We start from the raw sequence: 26,316 nt of genomic DNA, 5'->3' as shown, positions 1-26,316 counted from the left end.
GGGCGTGAATCCTTGAGTCGCCTAAATCTTCACCATTCATCTAAGGCAAATCAGCTGCCTTGCCTTTCACGGCTTTCATTCACTGTCTTATTTTTAAATCTTGCAGCAGGATTTCTTATTATGAAAACCGAATAGTCTGTATTCTTTGAGGGCAACAAGTAAATCTGCAGAAAACCAGGATAACAGAGAACGTGGACAATATTGACACAGTCTTTAAAAACCAGATGTTTAATGTTCAATTATGCATTTATTTGGCAAAATGTGCTATAGTCGCTCTCTTTGCGTATGGAGAATTTAAGAATTTCACTAGTGCTGGCAGCCTCTTGGAAAGAGGCTGTGTCAAATAAGGCTCAGCCAAAAAAGAGACCTAGATTTGGGATTGATTAGCCATCTGATAGAGTTCTAAATCAAAACTTTTTGAAGTGAATTATTTTAACTTTAGCTTCTGAATGAGGCTAGACGCCATAAATAAGTTCCAATGTGTATTGTTTTTTTGTTTTTGTTTTTCAGTGTTTATTTATTTTTGAGACACAGAGAGAGGCAGAGCACGAGCTGGGAGGGGCAGAGAGAGAGCGAGACACAGAATCCGAAGCAGGCTCCAGGCTCTGAGCTGTCAGCACAGAGCCCGACGCAGGGCTCGAACTCACGAACCTTGTGATCATGAGCTGAGCCACAGTAGGACGCTTAACTAACTGAGCCACCCAGGCGCCCCTCCGATGCATGTTGTAAGAGAGAATCCTCACTCTCCTTCCACCATCTCTGTGCTGAACACTGAACAGAGACCAGCAATCTCTGTGAGGTGGTTCCTTGATTTTCTTAAACCTGTTACTAAATCTCTTAGGCCTCAAAACTGGCGATTTGGATCATATGATGTTGGTCTTAGAGTTGCTGTTCTTAATAAGCATTAATAAAATAATTACATTACTAAATGATTACAATAATGATTTCAATATCTCAAGTGCAGCAAAGTGGATAACTGCCCTGTCACCACCTAGCCATGTCCCTTAGTAGGATTGTGAGCCTAACCTTGGCTCCACAGTAGGGCCAGGTGCACAGTGAGAAACGTAAGACAAGTATGAGATGAAAAGTAGGAGACAAGTCACGTTCCTGTCTAAGGGATAGCTGGATGGCATCGGAGTGCCACACCGCCGGAGAATACAATGCACCTTGCAGAAAGAGCTTAGAAACCATTTGTTGAACTTACAAAACGGTGATCTAGATTTTTTTTCAGGGATAGAATTCTTTCAGGGAGCTTTGGAAAAATAAGCTAAAGTAGTTGCTGGTGTTGCCCAACTAGGAGAAGATCCATCCTTTGGGAGCCTGGTGGACCTATAGATGGAGACTGTTCTAAGTTATCCCCAAACCACCCCGGAGTGATGGATCCTGTAGTCATGTCTATCCCTGCAACTACCCCTGAAGGGTCCACTATGTGCCACGCACTGTGCTAGGCATTGAATCAAACCCTGTAAATAAAATAGATGGTATGGCCCTTGCTTTTCTGTGGCTTTCATCTAGTGAGAGAGACAAAGGAAAACCAAAAATAAGTGTATTTATAAATCATGGTCAGTGCAGTGAGGAAAATAAGAAAGGCACATTGATAGAGAGTGATGGGTGTTGTAGAAGGTGGGATATGTCCAGACCTGAAGTATAAGAAGAATACAGCTTTGTGAAGGGCCCCAGGGAAGGGGGAGACAGATCCAGAACAGAAAGGGACAGTGTACGTGGATTCCCTGAGGACGACCAACATCGGAATCGTCACAGAGCCTACGAGAGGACCTGTGTCAGGGGACAAATCAGGCAGTGACTTGTTAACCCTTAAAAGGAATCTGAGTTTGTATTTTATGAAAATGCTCGGTGCAGGGGCACCTCAGTGGCTCAGTCGGTTGAGTGTCCGACTTCAGCTCAGGTCATGATCTCATGGTTTGTGAGTTCAAGCCCCACACTGGGCTGTCACTTGCTGTCAGCACAGAGCCCACTTTGGATCCTCTGTCCCTCTCTCTCTCTCTCTCTCTCTCTCTCTCTCTCTGTCCCTCCCCTGCTCATGCCCTCTCTCTCAAAAGTGGATAAATATTTATTTTAAGAATATAAAAATAAAATAAAATGCTCAGTGCAAAAGGCTGCAAATGAATTTTTAAAAAATGTCAGTATGAAAGAGATCAGTGGTGGAGGTGGGACGACCGGAGAGAAGGGCTCACCGTGAGCTGGTGGTAGCTTGGGCCAGGGTACTTAGTGGCCGCAGCGACGACAGAAGATGGGTTGGAAGTGACGATTCTGTAGAGAAAGCAACAGAACTTGCTGCATCGGGTGAGGGAGACAAGCATGTCGGGGATGATTCCCAGCTTTCTGGTTTGACAAAACGTGTGAATCATGGCCCAGTTTGCTGAGATGGGGAAGAGGGAGAGAGAGACACAAAGGGTGTTATGTTTGGTTTATGAGAGATTCGTGGCAGTTATTAAGAGTTCAGCATATGGACATTGTTAAGTTTGAAGCACCTGTAAGATAAGCAAGCGAAATGTCCAACAGATTCTTGGATATTCTGTTTACAAGGATTTGGTGCCTATCTACTCTGTGTCATGCACTGTTCCATTATGAAAGAAGGTAAGTGATTCTGGATCTTTTGGGAAGTTTGGGCTGGATATAAAATCAGCTTGCAGCTGCTCTGAGGGCTGGCTTCCTTACAGAGGGCACGTTGCCTTCCACTGCCAGGAGACATGAGACACATCTTGACAAGCTGACAGTTACTCAGTGCTCCCAAAGAAGGAAATGAATTACAGCTTCACGTACTATCCATCAAATTGTGGATTAAATGGCCCCCAAAGGACCGGAATCAGTCAACAATGTTTACTAATAGTCAGTGTGCAGGGGCACCTGGGTGGCTCAGTTGGTTAGGCGTCTGACTTCGGCTCAAGTCATGACCTCGGGGTTTGTGGGCTTGAGCCCCACAACGGGCTCTGTGCTGACAGCTCGGAGCCTGGAGCCTGCTTCTCTCTGCCCCTCCCCCCCACACGCCCTCTCTCCCTCTCTCTGTCTTTCTCAAAAATAAACAAACTTTTAAAAAATTTTTAATTAGTGTGCAAAGATTATTACCATTTATTTATAATAGCAAGATATTGATACAATCTACATGTCTAACACAGAAGAAAAGGAATGTTTATTCACCTAAAGGAATGTTAAGCAGTCATTGCAAATAATAGTTTTGAGGAATATTTAATGACGTGACATAATATTTAAAATGTCTAAGTGAAAAATAGGCCACTAGGGCATACTGATAGGATGATCCTAGTTTTCTTTAAAGACTGAGAGTAATATATGCATTTTAAAAAAAAGACAAAGGAAATTAGTAAATAATATACATTATGGCTATCAATAGGTGACATAACTTAAAGTGACTTTCATATTTTCTCTCTGCTTTTAAGTATTTGTAAATGTCTTATAGTGAGCCTCCCCTACAGTTCTAAATTAAAGATGGGGGTAATTCCCTACAAGAAAAGGCGGCCTGATAGGAGTGTTGGGGAATTAGGAAGGACATGTAGACATGACCCCTACCCCTCAGTTAAATGTATAAAATGGATCCATGAAAACCAGGGCCATTACTTTCTCTTAAGTCACTGAAAAGATCAGTATGTTTATTATTTATAGCCAGTGTATCCCATGGACAGGCTTGTGGGAAAAATGTGCAAGAGTGTGGAGAGATACTCCGAACAAAGGCAGGCAAACAAGACCAGGAAAATTGTTATTGTTAACTAACATTTATTGCACATTTATCAGACACTCAAGTATTTTACGTTTGAGAATGACAATTGCGGAATGTTAAATTTATACTGGATTAATTTGGGTTAAATACTATTTCTTTCCCTTTCAACCCTCTGGTATAAAATCAGAAATTGGGAAACTTTAATTACTAAACAAATACATCCATGCCAATATGTATGTGCCCATGTATGTGTGTTCCGTCTTCATATAACGTTAATTAAGTAAGATAAAGTTAAAATTTAATTAAAACTTTGTCACTAACTCTAGCCCCAGTGATAAGGTGAAAGAATATAATGGTTGTCACCTGTCTGTTGATTTATCATTAATTAAAGCTCAGCTGGTAAAGTCGTCCTTGAACTGAAGTGGGAGACACCGTTCAGATATAGTTGCCATGGGTGCGGATAGTGAGGTCCCCAGAGTCACCAAATCTGTTCCATTCTTATTCCAATTTAGATACTAGCATCTGTAAAATCCAAATCCCTTTGTTAAAGCAGATATAAAGACCTACAAAAATAACCAACGTCACTTCTCAAAATAATTGTTTCAGGATTTCAAAATGTTTTAGAGATGTCTAGAAATCCCTGAATATTCCTTACGCTCTTAAATAGAACCCAGTAGGCTTAAGATCCCATTGTGCTAACAATATCTCCTTCTCTGAGAAATACCGGAGGGTCGGTCTTGTGGCAAATCTTTCCGTAATCTTGGTTTGGGGGTCTGTTATAAATCAGATCTTCGGGTAGCCCCTCCCCCTATCCTTTTGTTTAAAACTAAGTGTCACCACCACCTTACAAACAATTGCATGAAATGGAGTGACTGTCTGCTGTGTTCATGAGGGTGTTTGCTTTAGAAAGCAAGGTTAGCGCACTCTTGTCTGGAGGTAGAGGAGAGACAACGTTCTGAAAAGTACAAGAACAAAATCCCAAGTCAGCTACTGATCCACTTCTGAGGCAGAATGAAGTTTGCCTCCGAGAGGAACAGAATTATAATGTAACTCCGTCAGGGCAAAATGGACCACCATCAACAAAGCCATTATACACATCAGCCACTTTGTAATTCCATCCAGATGGTGCCTTTTGCCTTTTTTTCTTCCAAGGTTCCTTTGAATAGAGAGAGCTTCATGCTGATGAGGCAAAGCATTGTACTGCATCTTAACATTGATCAATCAGATCACCTCGCCTTGGGGCTGTAGATTTCATGACTAAGCTTTATTAGTTATTACCCCCTGCTCCCAGAGGAGTAAGGTGAAAACAGAGATGAATGAGCACAAATCTTGTATTGGTTTTGGAAACAATAAGCTTACTATTCTGCTTTAATGAGTTTGACTTAAGTGTATTTGTGAAATATATCATATTTCCAGTTTGTGAGTGGAAATTTTTAAAAAATTGAGTGAGAAGTTACATGCTCCGGTGTGGTTTCCAACACTAATGTATTCATTTGTTGCCAAACACGCCTGACCCCCTGTTGTTTGATTACAAAGTTTAAAATGCATTCCCAAGCCGAATAGGCCAATAACCTTTCTGCAAAAAGATGTGCGTGTAACAACAAATTATGACCTGCTTAGGTCACTGAATTGATGAAGGTGAGGTTTTACCTAAACTACTGATGTGCTACCTAAAAACACACAAGCGGGTGCAGAGAAGTGTTTTCCGGCATTTACAACAGGGCACGCATCAAGTCCAAATCCTGGTCCCACTTGGCTTGTACTCCTCGTGGGAGAGAGTCTGTCCTGTAATCCAGCCCACGGATACTCTCCGAAGCTTTTCTGGCACTCTCAACAATTGCTAATCTATTCATCACATTGTGGAATATCCTTTGCGCTCGAACATGTCACAAGGAACATGTGCACAGCAAGAGGTCTTAAATAAAGTTGGTTCTAGAAATATGACGTGGCAGGAGCGAGCTGCTTTGGTATTTCTTTATGTTTCAAGAGATTTCTGGACATCTAAAAGAATTTAGGCTATATAATTTACTGATATTACCCAAGGGGAAAAAGTGCTGGCAGCACAAATATTTCTACCACGATGGCATTAAAAATGAAATACTGAGGGGCTCCTGGGTGGCTCAGTCAGTATCACTATTAAGTATCTGGCTCTTGATTTTGGCTCAAGTCATGATCTCACACTTCATGGGTCTGAGCCCCCACATTGGGCTTTGTGCTCACAGCACAGAGCCTGCTTGGGATTCTGTCTCTCTGTCTCTCTGTCTCTCTGTCTCTCTCTCTCTCTCTGCCCCACCCCTGCTGGTGTGCTGTTTCTGTCTCTCTCAAAATAAATAGATAAACCTTGAAAGATGGGGGGGGGAATGAAATACCAAGTCTCAGAATTATTCTAGTGGTAATCCCTGACTCAGGAGAATCCTAGTTTACATATTCACAAACCAATATGTGAATATGTTTACATGTGTTTGAATTGTCCACAAACATTACATCATGTACCTAAAGCCAGTGATTTTCAACTGATGTGGCCCATTAGCGAGTGACATGAAATCAGTGTTATGGGTTATAACCTTCCCTTGTTTATTTTTCAACGAAAGATACTATTACGATAAAAAAAATTCTGAGTGCATCTCATATTAAAAAGGCAAGTATGGGTTAGTGAAATGTTTGTTTCAGTCAGTGTGTATTTAGTGGGTTTATATATTGTGTCACAACGTGAAATAAAATTTAAAGCCAATATCGTAGGAGGTTTATGTTCTTTTATTAATAAAGGGTCACACTTTTTAAAATTCTTTACTAAAAAAAGGATTCTAATTTCCAAAGCTCTGTGTGTGTACGTTTGCACACATAAGCAAAGGCCAGGAGAGTGGGTGGGTTTTTACCTATCCGTGTGTGGGGGGTGAGGGTAGGTGGGTGCTATGCGATTCTACAACAGAAAGAGTAATTCACACAAAAATAAACATTTTACCACAGAGTTCCAAATGTCTCCACCATTTCTTCCAATCCTATCCACTTAGAGGTAGTAAAACACCCTGGTAATGTTATGGGAATTTGCTAACAAACAGCGCCTTCCGAAAAGCGAGCCCACTCCCCAAAATGAAATGTGGCCAACGATTGGAAAGCACACCACGTGACTGATTATAGCTTTTATTCCTGGGCAGCTGAACAAGAATAGCATTTTTCTTTCTTATATAAAGAAATTCGCAAGTCTTTTGGAAAGACTCCTAGGATGAGCGGTTGACTTTTGAAATTATAAATTCTTTGTGATATCCCTACCTTGGGGACATGGTCCCATGCCTCTGACTTCCCAAATTTAAAGTAAAGTTAACGTAATGGACTGTACAGAGAACACAGGGGCTCCCTGAGGTCATAGAAACAATTCCAGAGCAAAACTTAGGGCATCTAGGAAACAGACCACACTGCTTAACGCGGTTGCTTAATTTGTGTTTTCAATGTACATTTATAGGTAAGGGTTTATTGTAAACAGGATGTTCTCCGGATCAAATGCATGGATGTAATTAAATTGCTGCCTGTTGAGACATGTTTTATAGCTCTTATTAGAAGTAAATATAAATAAAGGTTGTTTGGAGATTTGTGCTTTCTTTTTAACATTTAACTTGGAAAACATTTTAAATTAACCATTTCAGTGATGAGGCAGTACTCTTACTCATGTTTCTTTAAGGTCCTAGAGGAAAACTGAAGACACAAGACCCGCTTCAAGAGAGAAACACGAGTACGCATAGTCACAAGGCAGTGGCTTCACAGAGAACTCTGCCGTCTCAGAATTTGACGATATAGGAGCGCCTGGTCTCAGGTCTATTTTTGTTGCTCATGGGTTTAAGTCCAGATTCTGTGGCTTCTTTTCTTACCCTTCAACCATCTTGCCAAACATAGTCTCCTGCCACATTCCAGCACAAGCCCTGTTTGCAGATTCGAATTCCACTTGTCTTTGAAGCCCCACACGAGTGTCTCTGTCATTCCCAAGCCTCTGCTGGTTCCCAAAGCCTTAAATTATGCCGTCCTGAGTTTCTGAACCACAAACCATCTGCTTCAATCAGTTCCCAATAAGACTTTACTTCATGTGTCGCGTTAGTTACTACGGTGTTTTAAAACTTAGATGATTTCTTTCCCTAAATAGATTATTTGCTTCCTGTGAACACAGACCATCTTCTCTGGGTTCAGAAATGACGTTAACCAGTCACTTCAAATTTATTTCAAGGTCATGTATACAAAAGACCAATACTAGGATGAAAACTTACAAGAGAAATGAAGAAAAAATCAGAAGTGATAAAATAGAGGTATAAAATCTCAAAATGTCATAAAAATCTTCATATTAGGACATGTGAAGAATTAGTAGGCAATTATCAGGTAATTAATACAACTACTGATCATTTTCAGCAGATATGTGAACTTGTAGCATGGATTTCGTCCGTATTCATGTTCATCTTCTATTGCACCCTCTTCCTAGTTACTAATTGTCCAATTATTCAGGTAATAATAGGTATTACTTAAGATGACTCTGGGTGAAAGTAACAGAAAACCCAATCAAATTGGCTTCGACGATAAGGGAATTAATTGGCTTAAATCACTGGAAATCCGGAGGTAGGATAGGCTTCATGATTTGCCTTAATCTCCTGGCACTGCTTCATTTTCCTGCAATTCATTTGGTTCTACCTTCTCGTGTCTGCTAGCTTTCTCCTCTGACTGGTCTTGAGATAGAGCAATAGTTCTACACCCAATGCACAGGACAAATTGGCTGAAGGGAAAAGAAAAGGAGACGTTTTTGGAACCTTTCCCAGGACAGCAGGAAAGAGCTCTCCTAAGATGGTCCTGCATGTGATGTCCATGAGCCATTGTGCCAAATTCCATCACGTGGCCCCTCCTACAAACTTAACCAGACCAGTCACACTCACTCTTGGAGCCGTAGGTTTCGACTCACCTCAGACACCTGAGTCTGGTAAAGGAAGAAGGTACTCCAACAAATCTGGGGTTCTTTGGGGAAAAAGAAATGAGAGAAATGATGCTAGGTAGGCAACTGACAACAACCACTACGACAACTTTTCAAAGAAACCTTTCTTCCCCAGTAGAACCAAAGGCTCTAATGCTCATCTCTCTGTTGTTCAATATCAATGAGTGTTGGCTCAGTTAAATATAAAATGCTCCCTGGGCAAAGAGTCTATTTCCCACAATAATTTTACAGATATATTATTGGGAAAAGCTAGTAAATATTTACTTAAGAAGAGTCCCTTTCATATAACATCAAGAATAATTTTTTTCTCTGTATCCTGCATTCCTAAAATAGTGCCAGAAACCTGGTCATTCACCAAAAAATACTGATGCTGTTTCTTTCCACTTTTATGTAGTTTCTTTTGGAAAAGAAAGCTATATTTCTCAGGTCATTTAATATTCTGATGCAGAAGGTCTTTCGAAGGTGCTCAGTCTATATTTAAAAGTATTTAAGAAAATTTGGCTCATTTAAGAAAATTTAGTTCACTGATTACTGATGATGGTAGTTATCTCACTATTGCCATGATAGAGTTTGGTAGTAAGGAAATTTTGTTTTCATCATTTCACTCATAAGGAATACAATAAGAAAATACCTCTTCTCATAAGCTAATATCTAATAGACCCATTATGAGACATTTGGGATGGAGTCATTGTATTCGGGGTAGAGGGGTTTTTTTCCTCCTGAAAATAATAGTGCCCTCATAGTTTTCAGCTAGAAAATTTATTTTGACTTCTCCTAAAGTAATATTATATTAAATCTTGATTTATAAAATCCATATAATATCACATAGGTTTGTTTTATAATTGTTGAGTCATTTTTCACTGAACATCAGTGAAAAAGGTACCAATCTCAAAGGAAGTAGATTTCTATTGAATATCTCTCTATGATTTGTTAACTTTCAATGGCTCAGTGGTATTGATTCAATTACATTAACCGGTGGTAATAATGATACCTTTATTGATCCTTTCATTTTTTTCTTTTCTTGAACTACCACTTTCCCAAGATTCATTCATGATTGGTAATTTTCTGAGAATCATCATCCTAGAACAGCGTGAATATCAAGAACCTATAAATCAGACTGACTTTAAGAATCAGTAGTTTTGCTGGGGTGCCTAGGTGGTTCAGTCAGTTAAGTGTCAGACTTCAACTCAGGTCACGATCTTGTGGTTCATGGGTTCGAGCCCCACATTGGGTTCTCTTCTGTCAACACACAGCCCACTCTGGACCCTCTATCTCCCTCTCTCTTTCTGCACCTCCCCCACTTGTGTGCATGCTCTCTCTCTCTCTCTCTCTCTCTCAAAGATAAATAAAAACGTTTTAAAAAGATCAATAGTTCTGCTAGTCACTAGACAAAAGGTCAGCATCTGTAATAAAAAAAACTATGAATTCATTAAATTCAACAATGACAACAAATACACATGCAGATATGTATGTGGGTACCTATGTATTTGAAAGGCCATAAAACCAAATAGGCAAGTGGATGAAAAAGGAAAAGAAATGATTAAGAAGCATGAAAAGACATTCAACAGCCAAATACTAAAAGTACCAATGAAACTGACTATGAACTATCTTCTAAAAAAACATAAGAATAAAAAAAAACGTAAGAATAAGCTTGTTGTTAAATACATAGTTCGAAGGAATTGAATATACACCTATGATACAAAACCATAATACGTTATAGTAAATACTCCTCTCTGCATAGAGTGAAAGGAGCGTAGAGAGAACTAGAAGGTAGAGTTCTCGCCCTTATTATCTTACCATTGAAGTTGTTAAAAGATGGTTACATTTTCCATCCTTTAAAACTTGTAAGGAATTCTTCAGTAATGAAGAAGCGAAGTTTGTAAACTAGGCCCCTTGTAAAACCAAATTGTTCTGAGCCCCAGGACTTTCTTTCCATTTATTGATGGGTTCAGATGCCTGCACTCTATCTACAGGTACCACAAATAAAGTGTTGTTAGCCGCTGAATGATATTGACAGAGCTATCAGCAATCTGCAGATTTTCATTGTGAACTGTGGCATCCTGAAATCAGTTGAAGCAGAAATAATATCTCTGTGTTGAAAGATTTCAAGTTCCTTTTATTGATAGGTGAAGTGCAAGACTGGATATGAGTGACTGAAGAATGCTTTGAGAGGGCAGAAATGACAGCTGGAGCACTGCCTACGATTGTGAAAGGGAAAACAAGAGGTAGGAAAAGAAACCAGCCATGCTCTGTGCTGTTTGGTATATTAAGCTTCAATTCACCTTAGGTTCTTTATCCAATTTTCATCAGGTTTACCTCTCTGCTTTATTCTCTTCTGAGCGCTGTAAGGAATTATCAGCACCACAACCCTTTGGCAACACTTAGTGGGAAGCCCTGGGCGGTCAGCAGTATGAGCTGGCGTAATGACATCTTCCTGCCTGGAACAAAGATAGCATTCATCATCATTTAAGTAGACAGACGATGCTGCTGGACAGCACTTCAGCCGTGGATCACCTCAGTGTTCCATATGGAGCCAGCCCTTGTCCCTGTGTCTGTGTGGAGTAGGAAGCTCAAGGCTGGAGAATGAGACTCTTGCTAGAACTTCCAGGAAAATTAATGCACTAAATCAGTTGGTTAATTATCTGTATCATTGACCTCAGTGCCTTAATGGGAAAAGATAGTTCAGACGTTGCATGGTGGTAAACAAAAAATTATAGTGCAAGCATCCATTGCATATTGACAGACTTGAGTGTCTTGACAATGTGGAAGGAAATCAGCCACCTGGTCCAAAATGAGTACCTCTCTTTTTGTTTTCCTTTATTTTATGCATTTCTCTTTTTTTAATTTTTTTTTTTAATGTTTATTTATTTTTGAGAGAGACAGAGACAGAATGTGAGTGGGTTAGGGGCAGAGAGAGAGGGAGACCCAGAATCCGAAGCAGGCTCCAGGCTCCGAGCCGTCGGCACAGAGCCCGACGTGGGGCTCGAACTTACAGAGCTATGAGATCATGACCTGAGCCGAAGTCAGATGCTCAACTGACTGAGCCACCCAGGCGCCCTATTTTATGCATTTCTTATTCCCCCAACATATGTGTCACTCAGTTTCCCTAAGATCAATGCCATGTGTCCTGTAAATTCATTTGTCTTTTGATTAAAGCTGCCTCTTTGAGCAAAGCTTCTCGGAGAGCTTTTTCTATCTCCTAACTGTCACACAGTCCTCTGAATGTTTTTAACCTTGTCAAAAGCCGGGGTTCTCCTTAGTTGACGTGGATCCTTGCTTCATGGTGATGTGAGACATCCAATCCTTGACTGCTTCCTAACACTGTTCTTGCCAGCCATCTCTGAGCCTGAGCACAACATACAGATTTCATCATTGAAGCTGAATCTCAAAGAATAATACTGCATGAAGTCAAGATGAAATAGGGCCACATAGATGGAGAAGCCAAGCCTCACACACCCATGCCACGTAAAGTGGGTGAATATTAGCTGAACTCAGTGACCTCAGTTAGCAGCCAACCACGACTCACACAGGGCCTCACCCCCAAGGTGAGCCACGTGGCCCCAGCCCTGCACAGGAGAATCACCATTGTCACGGAAAGTCCTTCCAGTGGCTTTAGAAATCTGAATGTTTATCTTCCCCTTCTCACCAAAAATTAGTATCAGTGTGGGATGCCAGGTTTTTCCTGGCTGTATATGCCTTTGGAAAACCACAGAGAAGATAAATTATATTCTTGAAAAGAGAGTGCTTTTCCGAGTAGAAGTAGTAGCTAAATAGCCAGGTTTTTATCATTTTATCACAGTAATAAGACTGTTCCTACTCTTACTCTTTCTGCCCTGGTACATCCATCCAGACCTCCTCTTTACCTCCTCCCACAGTCCTCCTCTTTATCTCTGAGGACGGGGGATGCTGGGAGATATCTGCTTTTGCCCTTTGGATTCTCCACATGATCCAGACTGATGCTTGAATGGGGAGAGATTGTGCTACTGTCGCTTGGTTTGGTATCTGATTGTATTAGGAGAGCCCATCATTTCATTGGTTCATCCATTCATTTACTCACGAAATCATTATTCATTTATTCATTAAATGACTCATACCTTGTGTGAGCCCTGCATAAGTCACAAGATGCAAATAATTCAGATGGATAAAACTTACAGTCTGGTATGGGAGATGGGCATTACAGGTAATTACAAAAGCAGTAGAATTAAGGGCACCTCTGATTAGAGCCATAGTGGAGAAGCACAAGGTGCTTTAAGCACATGTACACCTAATCAGGGGCCTCAGGAAGATTTCCCAGGGGAAGTGACATGCAAGCTGAGTCCCGAAGGCTGTACAGAACTTGTCCAGGCAAAGGCAGTAAAAGGCCAAGAGTGTTTCTGGCAGAAAGAACAGTATCTGTAATATTGTCGAGGAGGAAAAGAACGCTGTGTGTGGGAGGAACTGAAAAAAAAAAAAAAACCTCTCAGCAGGGCACAGTGAATGAAAAAGATCGACAAGATAAGGCTAATGATGTTGGCAAAGGTCACATCATGCAAGGCTTTGTAGGGCTTGTTAAGGAGTTTGGATTTATCATACGGGCACTGGGAAGCCATAGAAGAATTTTAAGCTGGGTGGTAACATGATTTAATGGGCATTTTAAATGATCACTTGGTGCTTTATGGAGTATGGATTTGGGTGGTGGGAGTTTAGAAGCCTGCTGATCATCATTTTGGTCGATAATTCTTACAACATATTATGACACCTGAATTAAGTAACAATAGAAATGGAAAAACTAGAAAGCTGCAACAAATATCTGAGAACTAAAATTGATGCTTTTGGGGGAATGTGGGGGAAAGGGTATGGAATGTGGCTCCTGGGTTTTGACATAAGTGGTTGAATGGATGAAGGTGTCACTTGATAGTTTTTAGGAATATTTAAAGGAATAAATTTGAAGAAAAAGCCTATGTGTTAATTTTTTGACAGGTTAAATTACAGGTACCTATGTGAAATCAAAGTAGACCTGGTAATTAGGTAGTCAGAAAAGTTGTGATGGTTAATTTTATGTGTTGAACTGACTGGGCCTTGGGTCACCCAGATAGTTGCTCAGACGTTACTCTGAGTGTGTCAGTAGGGACGTCTTGTGGTTGAGATTAACATGTGAATCAGTAAATTGAGTCAAGCAGATTGCCTTCTCCAATCTGAACAGGCCTCATCTAGTTTGTGGAAGGTCTGATTAGAACAAACAGGCTGACCCTCCCATGCGGAAGAGGAATTCCTCCTGCCTGATGGTTTGAACTGGATCTCAGTCTTTTTCCTGACTTTGGACTTTAGAACCAAAACATCAAATCTTCTTGGCTCTGGAGCCTGTTGGCTTTCAGACTAGAATGTACACCATTGACTCTCCGTTTTTAGGCTTCACACTTGAACTGGAACACTTGAACATTGCTTCTCTTGGGTTCCAGCTTCCCAATGGCAGATGTGGCCTTCTCAGCCTCCATAATCACATGAGCCAATTACTTATAATACATTTCTTCCTGTGTGTGTGTGTGTGTGTGCACACGCACACACGCACATGTGCATACACATATATCCTTTCAGTTCTGTGCCTCTGGAGAACTCTAATACAAAAGGTATCTGAATGGTGATATAAATTGAAAATTCTGAGCATATAGATGTTAAATGGAGCCATTGGAACTGATGAGACAGCCTGAAATTGGTAACAAGGGAGAAATTCTAAAACTGAGCCTTGAGGCATTTCAACATTAGAGGTTGGGTAGAGAAGAATGATCCAATAAGGACAAAGGAATGACCAAGGAGGTGGGAGGCAAAGTGGGAGCCATGGAAGTAGAAGGAGAATGCTTCAAGAACAGGCAGATGGGTATACCCTGTGGTGCATTTAAGGAGTGACTGGGCAGTGTTTGTTGAGTTGAGCAATACAAAAGTCAGTGCTTGTAACGGCATCTAATTGTGAATCATGCTGGCAGAAGTCAGATGGAAGTAATATGAAGCATGACTTAGAAGTGAGGAGATATAGATATTGATTAGGAAGTTCAACTGAGAATTGGTATAAGAGAAAAAAAGAGAGAACAGATTGTACCTACAGAGACCCTTGGAGTCCTGGAAGAAGAGTCACCCAAGCTAGATGTTTGCATGTCAGTAGTATTCAAACAAGTGCTCGGGAACGCAGACAACATTCTGGAATGTTCTGGGAAAGCTTAAACTCTAGCTTTGGAGGGGGAATATCTCATAAGGGTTCACAGCCTATATAAGATACACACCCTACGCCGGTGGGCTTTTACATGAGTACAACCACTTACCCTCTCAAACAAACAATTCCATAACGATAAAGCAAAGAAAGATTTGAAAAACAGCCATGTTTTTAGAGACGTCATTTCTAGTTAGTATTAGAACTTCAGATTACAAATTAGAACTTCATGTTAGAAGTCCTAGATTTAATCCAAGATTTTTTATATGAAATCTCTTCTTAATGTCTCTGAGCTTCACTCTTTAAAAAAATATACCTGATGATACTCACCCTGTTGAACTCAGAGAGTAGCTGTGGGAATCTAATGAGATAATGCATGGGAAGGTGTGTTGGTACATTTAAAAATGCTGGCCAAACTTGTATTAATGGGGCACCTGCTTCTTTCCTGTGCAAATAAATCATTTGAGCAGTTCCAACCGTTTGCAAAAGCTTCTTAACCCCCCACTTACTCTGCACAAAAGCAGCCATATCCCTTGTAGTGAGCCTTGTGAAGTTGCTTATGAGATGTATTTGGTAATGGGCATAGAAATTAGATCTCAAAGAGTCTGAGTTTGTGATTATGAGAAGGAGGCCCCTCAGCTCACACGAACTGGCAGGCTTCCTCGGTCAAGAAAACTATCTCCAAAGGGTCTTAGAACTGAATAGCTCTTTTATAAGGAGTCTGTACCCTGAATACGAAAGAAGATGAAGAGGATCGTAGGGGAGGAAAAATAATTTTCCCTCTACCCTTCTAGGTCCTCGGCTGAGACTCCTCTGTAATAAAAAGACTGATGAACAGGAGAAAAACAAACAGAGGTTTAATAACGTGCATACCTCCTGTATACATGGGAGAGACCCGGGAAAACTGAGGAGCTCTTCAAAATGGTCCAAGCCGTCACCTTAAACTCCATCTTTAGCTAGAAACAAAAGACAGATGTTGCAGTGGCCAGGCTGCTCACTAGGAGGTTACCAGGAAGTAACTAGTAACGAGAGTAATATAGAGATCTAAATCGTTGCCTTGTCAATTGAGAAGTTTCTAAAGACTTAGCCATCCTTCCCTTCCTAGTACACAGAGGGAGACAGCCTTCCAAATGGAGATTTCCCTTGTAAATCTAAATGCTTTTACGAAAGGGCGTATGCTTGGTTACTGTAACATATACTTGGTTTTTAGAGCTTTCCTCGTGTGTGCTGTTTCTTAAAAACAATCAACTCCAAATAATCCTTATGCCAAAGAGGCATGTTTTGGGGTGACCAATTCTGCTCCCCTTCAGGTAGATAATGGCAGGTGAAACTGAAGTATATAAACCATGTCCCTTTTGCACGTACTTGTTGCAGTGGTGCAGCTATTCAAACCATGGAGCTATTTTAAATAGAATGAGGCATGAGCACGGGAACGGAGGGTCAGTGTATCTTCACCAGGCAAAAATATAAAATCCAGCTGGAAAAAGAATGGTAGACCCTGGGAAAGGAGGAGGACGATTAAAAATGTAAAACAGAAGGAGACTGTCTCCTATAATATTTATTTGTGACAGGTAAGTCAGTCCATCATATCACCTGAACCATGGAGAATTGTGCTATTGTATTAATTACTCTCTTTAGTGACTCTCTGAGCTTTGGACTATTTAAATTCCAGGATGAGAAAGCACTAATGGATATGGTATTGTAGATGTAATGAATTAGTATTTCACGCTGTGCTACTATCTGAAAGAGTGTTAAATGGTAACCCACAGCCTGGCATCGCCCCATGCTTTTAGTGTGCATTCAGCCATTCGTTCCTATTAGTAACAGAGCCACTCTAGGGTCATGTAAAAATTCAAAAGGGAAGAAAAGGAAAGTAGATGTCAGTGGGACACTTTGGGAAGATTAACATGTTTTGCTGTGAGGCTGTTTATGATACATTTTATTGTGTACATTGACAATAAAACACCAATAGTTCATATTTGAAAGGGAAATCATATGCCCTTTAAAAATTACATACCACACCTGCTTTCAAACAGGAGTTTTTAAAAGGCATACCTCCCCAAAAAATTCCATTTGGCAAACTGGCACAGATCCCATGGCATCCCATACTTAGCCATCTCCACCCACCTATCCTGGGCTTCCATATACATAACAGGGGTAAACAAAGAGGCTTATGGCAGGACATTTTGAGGCTCCAACACAATCGCTCATTAAAACCTAATCAAACAGTAGAGGGGCACTACAGTGCACTGCATAAAGTGTCTTCTGAGAACAGTCAAGGCCAAGTTTTCCAAGAAGTGGAACAAGCCTGCAGATGAGTGTCTCTGGAGGGGTAGGCGCCAGGCCAGGTGTTAATGTCAGAAAAAAGCCCAAATGAGATAATCCCCTTCTTTACATGTCTCACAATCTTACTTTCCACTCTCCCTAATGTCTTTTTAATAATATTATAAATCCTCATGCCAATATTTCAAAACGTCTTGAATTGGAAAACAGTCAAGAAGAAAAAAGGTCCCTCTCCCACTTTCCAGGCACATCTCCCCCTCCCGCACTGCCCTGCCACGCATCTGCTTCTAGATCCTTTGTACAAACTCACTCTGCTTCATATCTCTGCATTTTTATTTCAGTTCAGCCTTGGCTAGTCTTCCCAGAAAGCAAAGCCTGAGGCAAAAGCTTATGTGTAGTATTTTGTTAGAGAGTACAAATCCCCAGGAAAGTGGGATTAAGGGGAAAAGGGGAGTAAGAGGGAGATGTGAGACCCAGTATAGGGTAGGTTATCATTACCAAGCTGGCCACTTTGGTATTGAGTGTCACTGGTTGCTTGATCTTGTAGGACTGATGTCCAAGGAGCCATGTGAACACGTCTAACTTCAGACCATGTGTCTGCAGAAAGAGAAAGGAAGATGTTATCTGCCAGCTCCTGTCTCTCACTGGTCCAGTTTCACTTCATGGGATAACTGCCCCATACATCTGAGTTGCACAAGGGTGGCAGTGAGCAAGTTTCAAGGCCTCTCTTGCTTCAGTTCTTATAAAAATAGAAGGCCCAGGGCATGATGGCAGGAATGCTTGGTTCAATGACAAAAGCTGTTCTTGGGTGCAATCTGTAGGAAACTGACCAGAATCCAAGCAGGTATCTGGCTAGTTATACAGCAGTGGCCAGGCCAGAGCCAGTGGCCTAAGGCCCCAGAGATAGATGAGTTTATCAGACTTATCCATCCCCTTGCCTTGTATTGGCTCCCCTGTTATAATTTGGGCTTCATTGCTGTAAGAACAAGATGCCCCGAGAGGGGACATACAACCAGTCTCAGAGTCTTCTTCAAGGTGGCAGCAAGTCCTAGTCTCTAAGAAGAACGAGAAGCTAGAAGGTGGGTGAAGGAACTACAACCCCATTCTTGCACTTGGTCTTGAAGCCATGACTGATCATTCCCCACCTCCCGTTCTGGATTTCACTTATGCTCAATAAAGTGACAGGAGGTGACCATTCTGTTGGACTTATGTTTAACCTCCATCCTTGGCACAATGACCACACTGTTCATGGGCCCACTACACCTGCACTAGGGCTGCCAAAGATGGAAAGGCTGGGTGACAAGCACAGAATGAGTCATCCTACCCCCTAGTTTTTAAAATCCTCTAATTCAGTCGATGTTCTCCCTTGAGCATTACCATGAGACACAAAGACCTGCATGCTTTGTGCCACCTCACAGATGCCCACCCACATATATCTTCCCCACACTACTTTGTCCCTGATCTTCCAATGTTTTTCTTCTAAGTCTCTGAACAACCAATCACTTTGTTCACCATTCACAAGGGTCCATATATATATATATATACACACACACACACATATCTTAGACCACTTCTCTCTCACTACAATGGGAATAGCTAAATTTACTGCCAGAAGTTTTGCACAGTGAGCATATTTAACTTCATCACTGTCTTTTGGGGCTATGTTTGAATGGGTCTAAAATGTAGCACTAGTCCAATTTATACTAGTATCAATATATTATACTGACCTATCAATGAGCTGTAAACCAACCCCAACACATTCAACTGATTGTAAGAAACCCTACTACTCCCACCATGGTGCTATATGTGTGAGTTGAAGGACACGTATTAGCCCTTTAGAAGTGGATGCCAAGGTAGATTGAGCCACCTCTTCGTGTAATTTATTCGTATCCTCTGGATCTCTTAGGGCTGATTCCAAACTAAGAGTTTCCAAAATGCTATCCTTAGGGTGTATTTTCAAGGGCCACACAGGGTACCAACTGGCTTATCCTGGGTCCCCCAGAGAGCAGAGGCTAGGATTAAAACAATAATAATAAAATAAGTAAAAAATTATATGTTACTGTGTTAAGGAGTACAATGCAAGGGAAACAAGATGAGGGAAAGAGGGAGAAAGGCAGAGAAAAAGAGAGCCTATGCAGAGAGTGTTAGTAAGCAGACCACTACTTGGTATTTAGCATGATTGATTATTCAGTCTCCTGGGGGTGTCCTTGAAAGGGCTGCATGAATAGTTTCATTTTCAAACAATTCATCTGTAGGGAGTAGGGGGTAAAAATTTATCTTCCAGCTCCCATAACCAGTCAGTCAAAGACTTGCTCCATGCAACAATTGCTCCCAATCTTCCAGGGCTGCACATGCGTGGGTCCTTTACCCATGGGGCAATCATGAATCCTTGATGCATGGGGGCATCTCACATCTCAGCATCAAAAGCAAAGCTTGAGGGTGGGGGATAAGAAGTAATATGGTACATATTGGGACAACTGGGTGGCTCAGTCAGTTGATCTCAGCTTGATCTCAGCTCAGGTCTTGACCTCAGGGTCATGAGTTCAAGCCCCGCATTGAGCTCTGTGCTGGTCATGAAGCCTACTTTAAAAAGAAGAAGGAGAGGGAGAGGGAGAGGAAGAAGGAAGGGGAGAGGGAGAGGGAGAAAGGAGAAGGAGAAGGAGATGGAAAGGAAGAAGGAGAAGAAGTAGAAGGAGAAGGAAAGGGAGAAGGAGAAGGATAAGGAAAAGAAGAAGAAGAAGAAGTGGTAGGAACATGATGCAAAGTGCTGTCAGGTTGAAGCTCCAGAAATTTGGTTGGAGCTCTTAAGAGTTTGCTGAAGAAACTACTGGGCAGGAACAAGTGGCCAAAAGCCCTGGAAACCAGTAAAGTCAAGAGGATTAGAAGAAGGGGACTGTATGATAGAAGTTCTTTCTACCTCTGTCATCCCCCTTCTCCAGATCCTGATTTTTCTTTTCCGATTTTTGCTTTCTACTAAAGTCTGTATCTTTACTCACAACTGTCATCTACAGTGATAATAATGCCCTCTCCCCTCCATCCTTCCTTCCACCCACGATATATATGCTCTGGATATAAACAATATCCAGAACAAATATATGCTCTGGATCTTCTTACTACTTCCTATTAGGATTGTCTCACCAAGTTATCCTCAGCTCAGTACCACAGATATTTATTATGAGCTTGTCATCTGTGTTACTGAATAAGAATGTGAATAGAGATTAAAGAAGTGACCCTCGTCCTGATAAGCTTACAATCTAACAGGAGAGATACTACAAAAGTGGGGCACTTCTCCTAACCTGGAGGGCTAACCAAGTTTTCCTGGGAAAGATGATTCCTGCCAAGTCTTAAAGGATGAGTAGCAATCGGTCCAACAAATAAGGGGAAAGGAATTCCAGGAAAAGAGAATCACCTGATCAAGGCACAGAGGCTAACCAGGGTACAGAGAGAACTGCTATCAATTCTACGTTACTTACATATAAAACGTGATACATGTCTGGCTAGTGACTAGTAGATCATGGGAGATCTTCTATGTCATAATAAGGAACAAGATGATGATTCGGTGGGTGATGTCAATCACTGTAAAATTGTAAACAGAGGGGCACCTGGGTGGCTCAGTCAGTTAAGCGTCCGACTTCGGCTCAGGTCATGATCTCACGGTCCATGGGTTCAAGCCCCGCGTCGGGCTCTGTGCTGACAGCTCAGAGCCTGGAGCCTGCTTCAGATTCTGTGTCTCCCTCTCTCTCTGCCCCTCCCCTGCTCATACTCTGTCTCCCTCTGTCTCAAAAATAAATAAAAACATTTAAAAAAAATTAAAAAACTAAATAAAATAAAATAAAATTTTAAACAGAAAGCGTCAAAACAGAATCATCTCTTAGGTACACTACTCTGGCTGAAAAATAGAGGATCAATTTATAGCAGCAGAGAGAATAACTGTAGTGTTACTGCAGTTGTCCAAGCAAAGAATGATGAAGGTCTGAACCAGTAATGTGGTTACAGCAGGTCAGAGAGAAAGAAAGAAGTTAGAGATATATATAAGTGCTAATATCAGTGAGACTTCATAATCAATTAGATATAGAGATTGAGGTGAGCAGAGGTACACTGGGTAGCTTGAAGGTTCCTGAGATCTTGAATTCCTGAGAGGATGTGGTATAATTAGCTGGGGTTGAGAATATAAAAAGAGATACAGCTTTGGTAGAAAAGATACAGTCAGTTCTGGATATGTTAAGATAGACATGCCTATGGAACATCCAAGAGACTGTCTAGAAGGGAGCTAAGGCTGGAAATATTTTGGAATCATCAGTCTGAAATTGGTGGGCTAAAAATTTAAAAATATATGATCATCCAAGATAATTACCTGAAAGGAAGAGATGAGTACACCATGAATATATTCTTAACTAGGTCCAATGTGTAAGCAGTAAGCACACAGCAAGTACCCCACAAAGAGAAAGAGAAGGAATGTGGAGACAGAAAACAGGGCCCACGGAAGAGTTCTGTTGGACAGGAGCACGTAGAGATGCTACTATGAACTAGAAGAAGAATGTGTCAATCTCTGAGAATAAAGAGAAAGATATAAGTAAGCGTCCACGTCTGGATGCAGAGAAATTTGATGTTTCAGTCGGTGGGCTGGATGGCCCCAATTTTCTCAGCAAAATAGGGAGGGAGCGATATGATGGGCCTGAATGTTAGTGGGTGGCTGGATGAGGACAGGACAGGTATGGCCTACCTAGTCCCGTATGATAACAGGATAACGAGGTAGCATAATAAATCAAAATTTTGGAGTGTCACTGTAGTTTCCTCAACAGGTGGCAAAACAACGAGGGAATAGAGCAAAATATAGCACCGAACTAGGGCTGAGGTCTGGTGGGCTGTGAGCCCGAGAAGGATGAGGTTACAAAATAGGTGAAACAGCTCTATACTCCAGGCTGGTAGGGGACAGATTGAGGCCACTATGAACTTAGGGGAAAAGAGAAAGAAAGGGAGAAAGAGACAGAGAGAAATCATGAACTGGAAGTTTAAGACCGAAGACAAGTTGTAAAGAATGAGGATGTGAGAGAGTTGGAATAATAGAATGTGGTCAGAAAATGGAATATGAGCTTAAGATCATTCATAACTACACAGGGCCCCCCTGTAATGCCACATCCCACCTCTCTACACCCCCCCCCCCCCCCGCTGACCAAGCCCCATTAGTGCCAGCCCAAATTCCTCTTTTCTTCATCAAATTGTATTCATCCTGCATCTCATGCTTTTGAAATCCAGCTAAATGAATTAGGCTAATGTGTTGAACTAATCATGATAAGATATTAATGGCTGATGAATGCTTAATATGTTATCCACCCCAGAAAATAGACTCCTGATGATAATGACTTAAAACAGTAGTTCTTAACTAGGGGTGTAGCAGAGTCCCCTGCGGTGCTATTTCAATAATAAGCTCTTCCTGGGCTTTATCCTGAGAAATTCTGATTCAGTCACTCTGGAATGGGAACGGAGCATCTGAATTTTTGCAAATATCTCCATTAAAGAGGGAGGTCAATGGAATAATGACTGGGGAATAGATGAACCTTCTTCCAGCTCCACAAATCAATAGCTCCTACTATATACAGTTGACTTTGGTTGTTGTTGTTACTGTCTCTCTATGAAGTTTTTCCATGCCCCATCATTCATTTTTGTATTCACTCCTGATCCAACTTGCAATATCTTAGACAACTCTGGTGTCATTTTGGACACAATGAGATTTATGGCCTAAGAAGAACTCATCAGAGACTTTTTTTTTTGAGATTCAGCAATAAATTTGGAAGCCACTGTATACAGTGGTATTGCTAATTCAGTGTTAATCTCAAGCCACTGGTGGCCATCTTCCCAGATATTGGTAGGAGTCAATCTACACAATGAAGCCAAGCAAACATAAGCAGAAATGACATATGAGGACCTATATCTGTCCCTAGTTTCTGGAATTTTTCCTTCAATCCTGTGTGCTGCCCCAGTATCCTTTCCAGTTATGGGAGCCAAAAACATCAATTTCAGTCACTTGCAACAGAAAAAAGCCTGATTAATGCCTACATGGAAGACAGATTTTTCCTGAGAACATCAACCTGTTATTCATTTCTTGGGATTCATTTACCTGCATGGATAGGAAAGCCTCTTACAATTATATGTCTGATACTGCAGCAGAATAGAGTAAACCCTATTAATGTGACTGAACAGCAGGAAGGGAAATTAGGGGAAAGTTCTAGATTGTAGAATGCGTTTTATGAGAAGTATTATTGCATTCAAGAGCAAAACAACTGGGCTTTCCTGAGGACCTGTTTTTGGTAAATAAATGTGAAGGCAGGGTGGTGCATTCATGAGTCTGCAAACTTGCCTTCTAACCTTGGTTTTGCCGCCATCCGGACAGATGATCTTAGGTAATTCTCTTGAGTTCTCTCAATCCAGCTGCAACTATAAAATATCAACCGTATGATTCTAGATTTTTTAAAATCAGTTTTATGATTATTAAACATAAATTATATATAAACATTAAATAATTTTTAAATGTGTAAAGTTGCATAAAATTAGTTCGGTCTCAATTCAAATGCTGTACTTTTTACCTCCTTTATAGTTTACGAATTTTCTAAATAAACCTCTGTGACCTTCGTGAAACCATCCACTTCAGCCCAGTCGCTCTCTGAATGTTCACAAATTAGGGTCTGAGTCAATGAGCTTGGGATGTACCCAAGTGAACAGGTGGGATTAGTACTATCACTGAGGGAACTCTGAGAAGTCTCTATCAACAGCCAAAAGCTATAAACTCACCATTGCTTCTTATTCCTCTTTAAGGCAGAGCTAGAGAGAAGCAGCTCTGGATTTCCCTTTAAATTGTCCCCATGAGATAATTAAACACAGATCCTTTATTTCTTAGGCAGTCTCCCATATGGGTAAAAGATGTGGAAGATCAAGGCAACATATGTGAAAATGTGTCAAGTAAAAAGAAAACTCACTTATTTGAACATCTTAAAAAATCAAGATAAAAAAGAAAGTACCAAGGGAGTCATAAAAGTTAGCTCTAGGCCAGAGAAATGTTGCTTTTAATTTCTATACAGTAGAAGAAAATTTAGCAGCGTGATAACACTTCATTAAAAGGTATACTTTTAAAGATCTGTATTATCCAATTTGAATTGAGGGGACAGCATAAGGTAGTTTAAACTGACACATGCTGATTTAGCATTTATTCAGTAAACAGGATCTACCACTTGCTGAAAAATATATAGAACATTTCTTTCAACCCAAACATGGTGTGGATTTCAAAGGACTATGGAAGAAAGAAGGAAAAAATAACCCCCACCTTTTATATCCACCCATTTTTAAGACTGTTCTCAGACAAGGGGCTTGTGTTATGTGCACCTGAACAAGTCTGTCTAGGACCCCATCACTATGGGCATTAATACAAACACAAATAAAGGTATAAAAACTGAAAAAGAAATTTTCCTGTAACCTTTGAAACTGAAACACTTCAACTGAAAGCCTTTTGCCTCATTTTGTATTGCAGGCTCCAACATTACATTTGGTGCTTTGGTTTAATTATGACACTTGAAGACTCCTATAGGCATTTATACATATATGAGCTTATTCCCCTGATTTAAAGCTTAGCATGTTGCCTCAGGAAAATAAGTCTTTGGAACAACCTAAGCCTCACTATTTGAGCAGCATGCTGACTCTTAACTTGGTCAATATGATACATTTGTTCTCTGGCTTCAGTGATTTTCAACCCTGGCTGTATATTAAAATTGAGTAGGGCACAGACATCACTATGTGTTTTAAAGTCTAGCCCACTTCCCACCATTCTGTGATTCTTCACTTTTGACTTTGACCTTTCCCCTGTTGGGTAGTGCCCTTCTCTCTTCACTTCCTTCCCTACGTGGCCCAGACCACACCACCCATCTATTCTATCACATTCCTCCCAAGATTCACAGTAAAACGATGATGACTGCAGTTTGGAGCCTCGCTCAACATTTTCTACTCTCATGGAGAGGATTAGCCAAGATCGGTGCTACTAGAGATTCAAAGTCCCAACTCTAAGCCAGGACTTCAGTACTGACTGATAAATTTTCTTTTTAAGTTTTTATTTTAATCCCAGCGTTATATTAGTTTCGAGTGTACGATATAATGATTCAACCCTTCCATACATCACCTGGTGCTCATCACGACAAGTGTACTCCTTAATCCCCATCACCCATTTCATCCGTCCCCCCCCTCCCCACCTCCCCTCTGGTAGCCATCAGCTCAGTTCATTCTCCATTGTTAAGAATCTGTTTCTTGCTTTATCTCTGTCTCTCTCTCATTTTTTCCCTTTGCTTATTTCTTTGGTCTCTTAAATTGCACCGAGTGAAATCATATGGTATTTGTCTTTCTTTGCATTATTTTGCCTAGCATTATACTCTGTAGCTCCATCCATGTTGTTCCAAATGGCAAGATTTCATTCTTTTTTATGGCTGAATAACATGTATTTATTTATTTATTTATTTATTTATTTATTTACCACCTCTTCTTTCTCCATTCATCAATCAGTGGACACTTGGGCTCCTTCTATATCTTGGCTATTGTAAATAATGCTGCTATAAACATAAGGGTGCATTTATCCCTTGGAATTAGTGTTTTGGTATTCTTTGGGTAAATACCCAGTAGTGCTATTGCTGGATCATACAGTAATTGTATTTTCAACTTTTTTAGGAACATCCATACTGTTTTCCACATTGGCTATACCTGTTTACATTCCCACCAACAGCACATGAGCGTTCCTTTTTCTCTACATCCTGGCCAACACCTGTTGTTTCTTGTATTGTTGATTTTAGCTATTCTGACAGGTGCAAAGTGATAGTTCATTGTAGTTTTAATTTGCTTTCCCTGATGATAAGTTATTGTGAGCATCTTTTCATATGTCTGTTGGCCATCTGTATCTTTCCTTTGGAGAAATATCTGTTCATGTCTTCTGCCCATTTTTTAATTGGATTTTAATTATTTTGGGGGTGTTGAGTTGTATAAGTTCTTTATATATTTTTATTGGACATGTCATTTACAAATGTCTTCTCCCATTCCATAGGTTGCCTTTTACTTTTGTTGATTGTTTTCTTCACTGAGCAGAAGCATTTTAATTTGATGTGATCCCAGTTGTTTATTTTTGCTTTTCTCCCCCATGCTTCAGGAAACATATCTAGAAAGATG

At 40.7% G+C, this 26,316-nt stretch overlaps 1 protein-coding gene across 2 annotated transcripts in view; it reads left to right on the top strand.

Moving 5' to 3' along the window:
- The window catches only part of CELF2 (CUGBP Elav-like family member 2), an 832,193-nt gene that overhangs the window by 257,032 nt on the left and 548,845 nt on the right, over positions 1 to 26,316 (top strand). The window contains exon 3 of one of the 2 annotated variants that reach the window (XM_019460833.2): positions 7,371 to 7,502. The exons of the other annotated variant lie outside the window; for it this stretch is intronic. The gene's annotated coding sequence lies outside the window, so the exon portion shown is untranslated. The remainder of the gene's footprint in view (positions 1 to 7,370; positions 7,503 to 26,316) is intronic. 2 annotated transcript variants of the gene reach the window in all.

Source organism: Panthera pardus, unplaced genomic scaffold (genome assembly GCF_024362965.1).
Source record: "Panthera pardus isolate Hobbes unplaced genomic scaffold, ASM2436296v1 HiC_scaffold_6, whole genome shotgun sequence".
Lineage (NCBI taxonomy): Eukaryota > Metazoa > Chordata > Mammalia > Carnivora > Felidae > Panthera > Panthera pardus.
This window is presented reverse-complemented; position numbering and strand designations above follow the sequence as displayed.